Source organism: Pecten maximus, chromosome 5 (genome assembly GCF_902652985.1).
Source record: "Pecten maximus chromosome 5, xPecMax1.1, whole genome shotgun sequence".
NCBI lineage: Eukaryota > Metazoa > Mollusca > Bivalvia > Pectinida > Pectinidae > Pecten > Pecten maximus.
Window position 1 is genome coordinate 8,118,759 of NC_047019.1, and position 10,589 is coordinate 8,129,347.

The following is a 10,589-nucleotide window of genomic DNA, read 5'->3' on the forward strand; positions in this document are numbered from 1 at the left end:
TTTCATTTCACCTACAAACAGCCAGGGCCATTTTAAGGCGGGATCTCATTGTAGTAGTTGGTGAATAACTCACTGAATATCATACAGGAGGGCAGTCGCGTTCAATCCAGAACAACTATAGGGGGCCGCGATGACAGGTGGTTAAGATGTCCTGACAATTTATCACTAGCCCTCCACCTCTTGGTTACGAGTTCGAAACCTAAGTGGGGCAGTTATATAGGGACAGATACAAAGTGTATATAAGTCTTTTATAACTCAATTTACATGTTGGCATTTCATTTCACCTACAAATATCTTTCTTTCTCTCTTACTCACTTCCTCGTCCTTCCCTTTTCTTTTTCTCTTTTTTTCCTACTCTGTTTAGGATACTATATTATAATTATTATATGCTGTTTATCATTAGGCCATTGCTAAGTTTTGAATATGTACAATTGTATTACGGAGAGGACATTAGCAAGCTGTGATAAATTGCGTCCAATCCTATTGTGTATTGTTCATGGAACAAAATTGATTTAAATTCAAATTCCTTTTTAATTAATATGACATTTGTTGCTGCAAGGATATTTATCCCCAGTAACAATTACAGCTCACCAACAATTGGAGTCATACCAGTGAGTAAACTATATATAGATGTGTTACTATTTCAGAATTTCTTATCTTATAGATGGTTTAGGTTATAAGTTTAGAATAAAAAGAAGGACGATTATAGGGCATAAGACGCTAACAGCTCCAAATCCAGTTAAAAATAATGTACATTTGTCCGATATGTGAGGATCACATGTTCCGTACGTGAACTGAACACCGACTGACCTCTCCAAAGTACGTAAGGAGGAACTGTGTATAACCTAAACGAAGCCGTGAGAGGGTGGCCTTCTGTCTGTTCTATTATTACTGCTAGGATATTGTAAACCAATTGTGTGGAATTATGGGGTGTGAACCAGTTGTGTGTAATTATGGGGTGTGAACTAATTGTGTGAGATTATGGGGTGTGAACGGATTATTTGGAATTATGGAGTGTGAACCAGTTTTGTGGAATTATGGAGTGTGAACCGATTGTGTGGAATTATAGAGTGTGAACCAATCGTGTGGAATAATGGGTTGTGAACCAACGGTGTAGATTTACGGGGTGTGAACCAATTTTGTGGCATTATGGGATGTGAACCAATTTTGTGGAATTATGGGATGTGAACCAATTGTGTAAAATTATGGGGTATATAATTGTGTGGAATTATGGGGTGTGAACCAGTTGTGTGGAATTATGGGGTGTGAACCAATGGTGTGAAATTATGGAGTGTGAACCGATTGTGTGGAATTATGGGGTGTGAACCAATTGTGTGGAATTATGGGGTGTAAACCAATTGTGTGGAATTACGGTTTGTGAAGCAATTGTATGGAAAAATGGGGTATGAACACATTGTGTGAAATATTGGGATGTGAATCATTTGTGTGAAATAATGGGGTGTGAACCAATTGTGTGGAATTATTTGATGTGAACCAATTGTGTGGAATTATAGAGTGTGAACCAATTATGTTGAATAAGGGGTGGGAACCAATTGTGTAAAATTTTGGGTTGTGAACCAATTGTGTGGAATTATGGGGTGTGAACCAATTTTTTTGATTGATGGGATGTGAACCAATTGTGTGGAATTATGGGGTGTGAACCAATTTTGTTTAATTATGGAGTGTGAACCGATTGTGTGGAATTATGGGCTGGGAATCAGTTGTGTGGAATAATCGGGTGTGAAACAATTTTGTGGAATTATGGGTTGTGAACCAATTGTGTGGAATTATGGGGGGTGAACTTATTGTGTGGAATTATAGGATGGGAACTGATTGTGTGGAATCATGGGGTGTGAGCTGATTGTGGAATCATGGCTTATGAACCAATTGTGTGGAATTATAGAGTGTGAACCAATTGTGTGGAATAAATGGGTGTGAACCAATTGTGTGGAATTATGGGGTGTAAACCAATTGTGTGAAATTATGGGGTGTGAACCGATTGTGTGAAATTATTGGGTGTTAACTAATTGTGTGGAATTATGGGTTGTGAAGTATTTGTGTAAAATTACCGGGTGTGAACCAATTTTGTGGAATTATGGGTTGTGGACTAATTGTGTTGATTGATGGGGTGTGGACCAGTTGCGTGGATTATGGGGTAAGAACTAATTGTGTGAAATTATGGGGTGTGAACGGATTATTTGGAATTATGGAGTGTCAACCAGTTTTGTGGAATAATGAGTTGTGAAACAATGGTGTATAATTATGGGGTGTGAACCAATTGTGTTGAATTATGGGGTGTGAACCAATTTTGTGGAATTATGGGATGTGAACCAATTGTGTAAAATTATGGGGTATGAACCAATTTTGTGGAATTATGGAGTGTGAACCGATTGTGTGGAATTATGGGGTGTAAACCAGTTGAGTGGAATTATCGGGTGTGAACCAAATTTGTGGAATTATGGGTTGTGAACTAATTGTGTGGAATTATGGCGTGTGAATTGATTTTTTGGAATTATAGGATGTGAACTGATTGTGTGGAATCATAGGGTGTGAACTGATTGTGGAATCATGGCTTGTGAACCAATTATGTGAAATTAAAGAGTGTGAACCAATCGTGTGGACAAATGGGGTGTGAATCAATGGTGTGGAATTATAGAGTGTGAACCAATTGTGTTGAATAAGGGGTGGGAACCAATTGTGTGGAATTAATGTATGTTAGCTAATTGTGTGGAATTATGGGTTGTGAACTATTTGTGTGAAATCACCGGGTGTGAACCAATTTTGTGAAATTATGGGGTGTGAACTAATTGTTTGAAATTATGGGCTGTAAACGGATTATTTGGAATTATGGAGTGTCAACCAGTTTTGTGGAATTATTGAGTGTGAACCGATTGTGTGGAATTATAGAGTGTAAACCAATCGTGTGGAATAATGGGTTGTGAACCAATGGTGTAGAAGTATGGGGTGTGAACCAATTGTGTGGAATTATGGGGTGTGAACCAATTTTGTGGAATTATGGGATGTAAACCAATTGTGTAAAATTATTGGGTATGAACCAATTGTGTGGAATTATGGAGTGTGAACCGATTGTGTGGAATTATCGGGTGTGAATCAAATTTGTTGAATTATGGGTTGTGAACTAATTGTGTGGAATTATGGCGTGTGAACTGATTTTTTGGAATTATAGGATGTGAACTGATTGTTTGGAATAATGGGGTGTGAACTGATTGTGGAATCATGGCTTGTGAACCAATTGTGTGGAATTATAGAGTGTGAACCAATCGTGCGGACAAATGGGGTGTGAACCAATTGTGTGGAATTATAGAGTGTGAACCAATTGTGTTGAATAAGGGGTGGGAACCAATTGTGTGTAATTATGGTGTGTAAACCAATTGTGTGAAATTATGGGGTGTGAACCGATTGTGTGAAATTATTGTGTGTTAACTATTTGGGTGGAATTATGGGTTGTGAACTAATTTTGTGGAATTATGGGGTGTGAAGCAATTGTGTGGAATTATGGGGTGTGAACCAATTGTGTGGAATTACGGTTTGTGAAGCAATTGTACGGAAAAATTGGGTATGAAAAAAATTGTGTGAAATATGTGAACCATTTTTGTGAAATAACTGGGTGTGAACCAATTGTGTGGAAGTATTGGATGTGAACAAATTGTGTGGAATCATAGAGTGTGAACCAATTGTGTTGAATAAGGGGTGGGAACCAATTGTGTGGAATTTTGGGGTGTGAACCAATTGTGTGGAATCATGGGGTGTGAACCAATTTTGTTGAATTATGGGATGTGAACCAATTGTGTGGAATTATGGGGTGTGAACCAATTTTGTTTAATTATGGAGTGTGAATCGATTGTGTGGAATTATAGAGTGTAAACCAATCGTGTGGAATAATGGGTTGTGAACCAATGGTGTAGAATTATGGGGTGTGCATCGATTTTGTGGAATTATGGGATGTGAACAAATTGTGTAAAATTATTGGGTATGAACCAATTGTGGTGAATTACGGTTTGAGAAGCAATTGTATGAAATAATGGGGTATGAACAAATAGTGTGTAATTATGGGATGTGAACCAGTTGTGTGGAATAACGGGGTGTGAACCAATGGTGTGAAATTATGGAGTGTGAACCAATTGTGTGGAATTATGGGGTGTGAACCAATTATGTGGAATTACGGTTTGTGAAGCAATGGTTTGGAAAAATGGGGTATGAACAAATTGTGTGAAATATTTGGATGTGAACCATTTTTGTGAAATAATGGGGTGTGAACCAATTGTGTGGAAGTATTGGATGTGAACCAATTGTGTGGAACTATAGAGTATGAACCAATTGTGTTGAATACGGGGTGGGAACCAATTGTGTGGAATTTTAGGGTGTGAACCAATTTTGTTGAATTATGGGATGTGAACCGATTGTTTGGAATTATGGGGTGTGAACCAATTTTGTTTAATTATGGAGTGTGAACCGATTGTGTGGAATGATGAGGTGTGAACCCGTTGTGTGGAATTATCGGGTGTGAACCAATTTTTTTGGAATTGTGGGTTGTGAAACAATTGTGTGGAATTAAGGGGTGTGAACTGATTGTGTGGAATTATGGAGTGTGAACCAATTGTGTGGAATTACGGTTTGAGAAGAAATTGTATGGAATAATGGGGTATGAACAAATTGTGTGGAATTATGGGGTGTGAACCAGTTGTGTGGAATTATGGGGTGTGAAGTGTGAACCAATGGTGTGAAATTATGGGGTGTGAACCAATTGTGTGGAATTACGGTTTGTGAAGAAATTGTACGGAAAAATTGGGTATGAAAATTTTTGTGAAATATTGGGATGTGAACCATTTTTGTGAAATAATGGGGTGTGAACCAATTGTGTGGAAGTATTGGATGTGAACCAATTGTGTGGAATCATAGAGTGTGAACCAATTGTATTGAATAAGGGGTGGGAACCAATTGTGTGGAATTTTGGGGTGTGAACCAATTGTGTGGAATTATGGGGTGTGAACCAATTTTGTTGAATTATTGGATGTGAACCAATTGTGTGGAATTATAGAGTGTAAACCAATCGTGTGGAATAATGGGTTATGAACCAATGGTGTAGAATTATGGGGTGTGCACCGATTTTGTGGAATTATGGGATGTGAACAAATTGTGTGGAATTATGGGGTGTGAACCAATTTTGTGAAATAATGGGGTGTGAACCAATTGTGTGGAAGTATTGGATGTGAACCAATTGTGTGGAATTATGGGGTGTGCACCGATTTTGTGGAATTATGGGATGTGAACAAATTGTGTGGAATTATGGGGTGTGAACCAATTTTGTGAAATAATGGGGTGTGAACCAATTGTGTGGAAGTATTGGATGTGAACCAATTGTGTGGAATTATGGGGTGTGCACCGATTTTGTGGAATTATGGGATGTGAACAAATTGTGTGGAATTATGGGGTGTGAACCAATTTTGTTTAATTATGGAGTGTAAATTGATTGTGTGGAATTATGGGTTGTGAACCAGTTGTGTGGAATTATCGGCTGTGAACTGATTGTGTGGAATTATGGAATGTGAACCAATTGTGTGGAATTATAGGATGTGAACTGATTGTGTGGAATCATGGAGTGTGAACTGATTGTGGAATCATGGCTTGTGAACCAATTGTGTGGAATTATAGTGTGTGAACCAATTTTGTTGAATAAGGGGTGGGAACCAATTGTGTGGAATTATGGGATGTAAACCAATTGTGTGAAATTATGGGGTGTGAACCGATTGTGTGAAATTATTGGGTGTTAACTAATTGTGTGGGATTATGGGGTATGAACGAATTGTGTGGAGTTGAATGTAGAATTGATAATCAATAATTGGAATTTTAAGTTGTGAACCAATTGTGTTATTTTGAGTTGAGTGTTAAATATTGAGTTGTGAAGCAATTGTATCGAATTGTTGGTTGTGAACCAGTTGGGTTGAATTGTGAGTTGTAAACCGTGGTATTTTGAGTTGAGAACCAATTGTGATGTATTGTGAGTTGTGAACAAATTGTGTTGAGTTGTGAGTCGTGAACAAATTGCGCTGAATGTAGAATTGTGAATCAATTGTTTTGAATTGTAAGTTGTGAACCATTTGTATTGAATTGTAACTTGCGAACAGTGTTAACGCTGATATTACATTGTACCTGATGATATCGACTTTAAAAAACAAATTTAATTAAATTTCAAAGTTAATCACCTTAACATTTTTTTTTATCTAATTCATGATTCAATAGCTTGTATAAACTGGCCACTTTATAAAATATTTAAATTGACTCGTTGAAACAACTAAATTCAGTACCATTAATTTAAATGTATTACGTTTTATAGCGAGAGATTCACCTGATTACAGTCGTAGATCGTGTCTTACATAGGCACGATGGAGTTGTCTCCCTTCCAACATTGATGATAAACAGGTCGGGAACTCATACATTGTAATGATTCAAAATGATGCATACATGTTAAAATAGCGTTCCGCGTCGAGTTTTCCTCCCAATTAGCTCAAAGCACGTGATACTAAAACACATGGAAATTGATTCCCAATTCTATTTTTAGTAACAGCTACATCGACCTATGAACTTTTGATTATAAACCACTGATTGGCAATTGTGCATTTACATTCAAAACGTATGTATATGTACAATGTATCATCATGTGGATTTTCAGACTCTTTGGTGACTGTAGGAGTCTTCGACGAATTTCTGACAGTTTATTCTTGGTTCTATTTTTAGTAACAGTGACATCGAAATTGACATTAGGAACCTCACATTCCAGTTCATTGTAACAGCTAAAAGTTTCAGAAATTTTGACGTTTTCGATTCAGAGATTATTTCCGGAAACGTACGTACCATATTGCAAGTTCTGCTTTAGAAACAATCAGATTTACCCTGACCATAAGAACTTTAAAACCCCTACCGCTCATCTGAATTTTAGAGTGCATCTTTGGTCCTCTATTAATCTATGTTTTCTGTTCTTTTAAAGTCACAGGGACATTGACATTATGAACTTTATAACTCCATACTGCATAACCTCACGTTACAGTGCAATTCAGAGTTATAGAAAGTTCATCCGGATGATCAGACGGAAATAGATCCATAAGTTCTCAATTTACATTGTAAAATCTGTGGAGCAAGGCTCGATATTGTTATCTAAAAATCAGGTTTGCAAGATGAGTAAATGAGTATAAATTTGATTATCATATTTTAAATTTTTTTCATTTTGTTACTAGTCATCTTTTTGGGAGAAGGAGTAGATAAGTTGGAATAACTTGTGTCTAATCCTTTTTTAGAAGTTTAACAATGAATATGTTTAAATCAAAGAAAACAAACTTTAGGAATTTACATTGTTGCATATTTAATGAAAGCTGTGGTCCCGGAAGTTCGGTATCCCGTCCGTAAACTTCACACTGCTTTAACGGACACGGACTTTCCCGCCACGCATATCGGACGGCGGACACCGCCTCCTGTCCACACTGACTTGTGTTCAGTGTTACCGACGATATATGATGTGACGTCATTGGTGCAGGCTTCCAATTTCCAGTGTTTTTATCACACTTCGCTGCTGAACAGCAAACCTGAAAGTAGCCAAAGTCGACTTGAGCACAGTGAAAAATATACCACATGCATTGCATTTGCTAGAAACATTTTTTCCCAGTAGACCCATTGTTTTTGTCTTTTGTTTTTGTCAAAACATTCTTAAAAATGCAAATGAAAATATATAATTCTAATATTCAAATTTAAAGAAACACAACGAAATTCCGGCTTTCAGAAAATGCCTTTAGATATCCCTATATATAATCAGAAGATAACACCTGTTGTATTGAGCAATCTGTCTGGGTTTTTTCTTCGGGAATTTATGTCCTGATTGAACCTATAAACGTGTTGAACACCGTTAATGTTTCAATTTCGAAACACAAAAATAACGTCTAAAGTTTATAGCAGTTGCATTCTCAGCAGTTAAAGGGGCATTCGTTCGTTCAGACATCAGAAACATGAACACTTTCTATTGATGAAATCTATGTTCGAAAGATGATTATATGAGTGTTTGTGCCAACAAGTACCAGTAATAAAATATAACGCCGAAGTGCACAGAAAAACTCATATTGTAGACAAATATCGTATGTCTTTGTGGTAACTAGTAATACTTCGGGTCGAATCGAGAATTTTCATGACTTAATACTCGAAGAACTAAAGTTTATTTTGAGAGTAAAACTGATGTATTTAAGTAAAGATTTTAACTTTTACTACACAGGAAAAATACATATTTTCCAGTAAGTTTAATTTTGACGATCCAAACTTTATTCAAATGAAGGAATGTCCCTTTTCATAGATACATTTATCGGTAAATGTGACAGGTATGTCATGTCACTAAGTTCTTATCTGTACGGTTCACCAGTGGGGTAAAATTTTAAATGTGATTAGGTGTGTGTCCTGAAAATTATGTCAAAGTTACGATAATATACCAAGCTATATAAGGCAATATTTGTAGTAATATGGAGTTTGTTTGTTTTCTGTGTTGATCGCCCCGTGAACAGCCAGGGTCATTTTAAGGCGGGATCTTCTTGTAGTAGTTGGTGAATACCTCACTGAATATCATACAGGAGGGCAGTCGCATTCCATCAAGAACAACTATAGGGGGCCGCGATGACAGGTGGTGAAGGTGTCCCGACAATTTATCACTAGCCCTCCACCTCTTGGTTGCGAGTTCGAAACCTAAGTGGGGCAGTTATACAGGTACAGTTATATAGGTACGTATACAACTCAATATACATGTTGGCATTTCATTTCAACTACAAATATCCTTCTTTCTCTCTTCCTTCCCTTTTCATTTTCTTTTTTTTCTGCTCTGTTTAAGATACTATGATAGAATTATTATATGCTGTTTATCATTAGGCCATTGCTAAGTTTCGAATATGTACAATTGTATTATGGAGAACACATTGACAAGCTGTGATAACTTGCGTCCAATCCTTTTGTGTATTATTAATGGAACAATTATTATGACATAAGTTGCTGCAAGGATATTTATCCCCAGTAACGTTTACAGCTCACCAACAATTTGAGTCATACCAGTGAGTAAACTATATATAGATGTGTTACTATTTCAGTATTTCTTATCTTATAGGTGGTTTAGGTTTTAAGTATAGAATAAAAAGAAGGACGATGATAGGGCATATGACGCTAACAGCCCCAAATCCAGTTAAAAATAATGTACATTAGTCCGATATGTGAGGATCACATGTTCCGTACGTGAACTGAACACCGACTGACCTCTCCAAAGTACGTAAGGAGGAACTGTGTATAACCTAAACGAAGCCGTGAGAGGGTGGCCTTCTGTCTGTTCTATTATTACTGATAAGATATTGTAAACCAATTGTGTGGAATTATGGGGTGTGAACCAGTTGTGGGGAATTATGGGGTGTGAACCAATTGTGTGGAATTATGGGGTGTGAACCAATTTTGTGGAATTATTGGGTGTAAACCAATTAGTGTATATGTATTGTGAATTGTAAACAAATGGTGATGAGTTGTATATTGTAAATCAGTTGTGAGGAATACTGAAATGGGAACCAATTATATTGAATTGTAGGTTGTGAACATTTGTATTGAATTGTGAGTTGTGAACCACTTGTGTTGGATTGTGATTTGTTTAACCAACTGTGTTGAGTTGTGAGTTGTGAACAAATTGTGTTGATTTGAGTTGTTGAACCAATGGTGTTGAATATAGAGTTTGTAACCAATTGTGACGAATTGTGAGCTGTGAACCAATTGTGTTGAATGAAGAATTGTGAAACAGTTGTATGAAATTGTAATTTGTGAACCAATTGTGTGGAATTGTAACTTGTGAACCAATTGTGTGGAATTGTAAGTTGTGAACCAATTGTGTGGAATTGTAAGTTGTGAACCAATTGTGAGGAATTGTAAGTTGTGTACCATTTGTGTGGATTTGTAAGTTGTGAACCAATTTTGTGGAATTTTAAGTTGTGAACCAATTGTGTGAAATTGTAAGTTGTGAACCAATTGTTTGGAATGTTAAGTTGTGAACCAATGGTGTGGAATTTTAAGTTGTGAACCATTTGTATTGAATTGCAACTTGTGAACAGTGTAAACGCTGATATTACATTGTACCTGATGATGTCAACTTTAAAAAAACAAATTTAATTAAGGTTGAAAGTTAATCACCTTAACATTTTTTTTTATCTAATTCATGATTCAATAGCTTGTATAAACTGACCACTTTATAAAATATTAAAATGACTCATTGAAACAACTAAATTCAGTACCATTAATTGAAATGTATTACGTTTTATAACGAGAGATTCACCTGATTACAGTCGTAGATCGTGTCTTACATAGGCACGATGGAGTTGTCTCCCTTCCAACATTGATGATAAACAGGTCGGTGAACTCATATAAATGTTAAAACAGCGTTCCGCGTCGAGTTTTCCTCCCAATTAGCTCAAAGCACGTGCTACTAAAAACACATGGAAATTGATTCCCAATTCTATTTTTAGTAACAGCTACATTGACCTATGAACTTTTGATTATAATCCACTGATTGGCAA